The sequence below is a fragment of the Gossypium arboreum genome, chromosome 13, assembly GCF_025698485.1.
Source record: "Gossypium arboreum isolate Shixiya-1 chromosome 13, ASM2569848v2, whole genome shotgun sequence".
NCBI classification, from domain to species: domain Eukaryota; kingdom Viridiplantae; phylum Streptophyta; class Magnoliopsida; order Malvales; family Malvaceae; genus Gossypium; species Gossypium arboreum.
Window position 1 is genome coordinate 20,302,487 of NC_069082.1, and position 5,146 is coordinate 20,307,632.

A 5,146-nucleotide genomic window follows, 5' to 3' on the forward strand; every position below is an offset into this window, starting at 1 on the left:
ACACCAAAATAAACCAATTCCCATGGCCATATACAAGTGAACATTTATACTTTTACAAGCCTTCATATTGGCTAATCAAATGACACATATAACAAAATAACAAAAGCCCTATACATGCCATTGAACAAATTAAAAGTATCTATATACCGAAGCTAGACAAGATGATAATGTGTTGATTCTCCAACTGTCTCCCAATCTTCGCGAGTCCACGAGCTCTGTAAGACAGGGAAAAAAGAGGGGTAAGCATTTACATGCTTAGTAAGCTCGAATAACAGGAAAGTAAACTTACCGATTAGTTAGCATACATCCATATTAGGCAATGAATCCAATAAGCATGAATTAGTTTTCCCTATCACATACACTCAATTAACAAGTTAGTCTCATAACAATACACCATGTAAATTTGTCTTAGATGAGCTCATCATTCAACATTTTCATTTTTATATCTCATGTTAATCCCATAGAGTTTCTCAGAAATCTTGATGATTATCCATTTACCGTCAAGTCATAAGAGCGATCATCTCAAGTACGCGCTCCCGCGAACCTCACATCATACGGAGGAATTACCAGTCCAGCCTAAATCCCCGTAATGTAAACTCATAAGGTGATGTCGGGATTAGCAATCCAGGCTAAATCCTTTATAGCGACAAACACCCTTAATGAGCTCGGATCTGAATTACTAGTCCAGGCTAAATTCAGACACTAATCGGATTACCCGTCCGGGCTAAATCTACAATGCACATATATTATTCGGGAGGCTTGATCACTTAAGGAACACCTATCCGTGCTAGATCCTTTCTATATTTGAGATCAAAGGATTACTCGTTCGGGCTAAATCCTTTTCTGCAACACATGCAAGATCTCAAGTCATGTAAGCCATGGTTTATCCATCGAATTTCCCTTTTGACTTCAATCGGGACATTTATTATCATATCATTATTATTAACACATTTCGTGGATTTTCATGCCATGATTATAACCAATTATCATACATTCATAAAACATGCAATTAGGCATATTAATAGTTTACTTAAAGTTATTCGAACTTACTTAGTACTCGTTTCGGTTTCGCGTTTCGGTTATTCCGAAACTTTTTGCTTTCCTCGATCGACCTTCTAAATTCGTTCCTCGAGGTCTATAACAATAAAAATGAATCATTAATACCTCACATTATTCTTTTTAAGTCTAAATTTCACCCTCAGACAAAATGACTATTTTGCCCCTAACCTTTCACATTATTTACGATTTAGTCTCTAGGCTCGTATGATGAAATTCATGAATTTTCTACATTACCCAAGCCTAGCCGAATATTCTTTCCTCTTATGGAAGCCCAAAATTTTCCATTATTTCACATTTCTACCACATATTTTACACCTTTTGCGAAAAGGTCCTTTTAGGGGTTTTTCATGAAAATCACCTAGAAAAAGATGTTTAACACACATCCAACTTTCATATTCCTCCATAAAACATCAAAGAATAAACATGTCATACATGGGTTACTTTTCAAACATAAACCCTAACTCAAAATATGAGTAGAAATAGAGAGAGTAAGTTATCGGGATTTCAAAAATACAAAGAACATTAAAAACGGGGCTAGAGAGCACTTACTATTGAGCTTGGAAAGCTTGAAAACCTTAGCTATGGAGAACCTCAATTTTCAACAGAAACATGGAGAGAATGGGCTGATTTTTGGCTTATTTTCCCATTTTATTTCATTAATTAGCCAAATGACCAAAATGCCTTTAAGCCCTTTCTTTCAAATTTTATCCATACATGCCCATTTTTGTCCAAAAAAACTTAAAAATTGTGAAAATTGCTCTTTAAGGGCTTTTAATTAATATTATAAAGTAATTTCATGCAAATTTCTTCTAGAATCCAAGTTTTGCAATTTATTCAATTTGGTCTTTATTTTCCAATTGGACACCTTACTTATAGAATTTCTTCATGAAAATTTAGCACATGCATATTTTCACATTCTAGACCTCATAATAATTATAAAAAAAATATTTCAATGTCAGATTTGTGGTCCCGAAACCACTGTTCTGACTAAACCATATTTTGGGATGTTACAATTTGTTCATTGACTCGGTAGAAGTTTTGATTATTTTGGTTTGGGGTTATAAATGGAATGTACTAGGATTTTCTAAGTTCAATTGCTTATAATAATGTTTAAAACTTTGTTATGTAAGGTTTGTGAATGTGGACATATTTGGTGCTTTTGACTTAATTATGTCTATATATATGTGTGTGTGCAATGAGCAAGTTGATTCATTTCTTGAAAGATTAGTTTGAATTGTGGTAAGGTGTTATGACTTGAATGTTAGGTACTTGAAGGTGAGTGTGATTGATGAATATGTATGGTTTAATGCTTGAATTGTGGTGCCAGTAAGGGCATATTGGTTAGACACTTAGGTTGAATGTTTTTAGTATATTTTGGCATGATTCAATGTGTTTCGAATAGGGTAAAAATAGATGGAAATGGTATGGCTTGGAACCTAAGGAATGGTAGTTGAAATGGCTTGGTTTTGGAGTTATTTTAGGTGCACGTGGCTTAAGGCACAGTCTGTCACACAGTTGTGTACCGCACACGATCACCCCACACGACCATGTGGCCTATTTGATTTTTGGTACAGGATTGTCCACACGGTCTTAGAGAGTTACACAGCCTGACGACACGGCCGTGTAACCCTAAGTTACACGGACTTCAGTAGTTATACGGTTTGGCCACACGACCATGTCTTTGAGCCACACGGTCTAGGCTTTGGCCATACAGCTGTGTGACCCTTGTTTTTAGTTTTTACCATATTTTTCTGTTTTGTTTCAAATTAGTCCATACTTGTTTCTAAACTAATTTTAGGGTTCTGTAAGCTCAATTTAAGTCTTATTTTAGTATTTATACTATGAATAATTATTAATTTTTTATGCTTAAATAAATATTTGGATTGTGTTAATGTATTATCGATCTTGTTAACTATTTTAATATCCTGTAACCTTAATCCGACAACAAAGACGGGTTAGAGGTGTTACATTGGGCAAAAAACGTGAAGCCTATAAATACACATGCATATTATCAAGTAAGGTGCATTGAACCTTCAAATCCATTTTCTTTTTTTCTTTATTCCTTCTCTAACTTAAATAGTGGATTGTGCTTTAGTGATCGAATTTTGATATCCTTTTGATCCTTTTTTCCTCTTTTTAGATATCTAAGACTCGTAAGCCACTACCTCAAACTAACCCTCAAAAGTGACATCAACAAATAGATATAATTATTTGGGTATACAATATGTAAATGTACAATGGTGCTATATCGATAATTGTGTTAGTGGTTTGTGAAAACTAAATCAAATAAAATTTTATCGATAAAATTGTATAAAATAGAAGTTCATGTCTAACATTACACATTAAACCAAATTTCATGTATAATTTTGATATTTGTCCCTTTAAAAATCATATAACTTGCAAAAGTATTTTTAAATAAACCATGTCTTTTACTTAATTTAGTATAATAGCCAAGTTTTTAGTGGTATCAAAAATCGGTTTTGAAACCCCATTTTCTTAACGAAATCAGTAAATAAAAAATAGGAATATTTACAGAGTCAATGTAAAAATATATTGAAGTACGATCAAGTAATTTCATTGATAAAATAGTTAATTAACTTCAAGGACTAAATTGTAAAGTTCTAATTACTATAGAATTTTAATTGAGAAAAGACTTGAAGACCTAGATAGCAATTAACCAAAAGGACAAAATAGTTATTAGATAATTTTTAATTAAGAGATAGTGGATGATGATGACAATTCTACTAAGTGTGATTAAAACTAGCTTATGTTAATTAAGCCATGATTAATTAATTAAACTGAGTTAGCTAATGACTAATTACGGTATAAAAGCAAAATTTAATTAGATAATAAAGTCAAGCCATTTTCTTGTAATTTTTATAGATTTGTGATCATGGGAGCATGATTTAATTAGGTCATGTATTTTGTTCAATTATTGAATTTTTAGCAAGTTGCATTGTTGATAAATTGATGAATTAGGCTTGGAATTGATAGATATTGAGCTAGATTATGAAAATGACTAAATTGTAAAATTAGTTAAGCTTGTTTGTTATCTTTGTAACATTAGGGACCAGATTGATTAAATGTAAAATATATCATGAAATTTTGCTAGAAATAAAAAGTGTAGTCCCTAATGAGAGGATGTGAAATCAAAATTTAATCTGAAGCTAGGAATTGAAAATTATGCTTATCCCGAGTTCAAGGACTCGATTGAATAAAAAGTAAAATATGTGTGAAATTGAAAAAGGGATTTATTTTCGATCATACATCTCATGAAACTGTGTGATAATGTATGGTATTGATTTGGTACAGAAATATTGTATAGACCAACAATTGGACCAAAGTAGAGCTAGTAGAGGAAAAGAAAAAATTGAGGACTAAGCTCTGAGAAATTTACTCGTTTTGTATTTTGGAAAGGTAAGTTCATATGGAACTTACTACCTTTCCTTTGTTATATGTATGCTTGTATTTATTTCATTATATTTATGTTTGAACATAATTTGAAATGTTGATGAATTTGGCATACAAGGCCAGTAAATTGGATTGAATTAAAATAAAATGGGATTGGTGATTGATATATGATAGTACAAGGTATGAATGAGAAAATATGAATGGTTATAGGGTATGAAAATGAAAATGTGACCAATTACAGGGAATGATATGCATATGTGAATGATATAAGGTATGAATATGTTAAAATGTATGATAGATGCCCATATGAACTTAGTAAAAGGTTAGGATATGATTTGCATGCCAATAGGGTCATATGCGTGTTTGTATAGGATATTTAATGATACGGAGATTATGATAGGTTATAACAAGATCCAGTATCTGTTGCAGGTCATCGAGTATTATTTATCTTTACAAAGACTTTAGTGTAGTGGAGGAATATGATTGAAAATGTTTTAACATTTGATGCTTACGAGCGTAGCACTTTAATGCCTTTTTGTGGTGTAGTTTGCCCGTGTATCTGAATCTGTCTTACTAGGGTTCCATTGGGCAAGACATTGAAATCAAAATTAAAACCAGGAAATGAAATGAACTGAACTTTGGTAAGTTATTATGATATACGTTTTAAACTGAAATG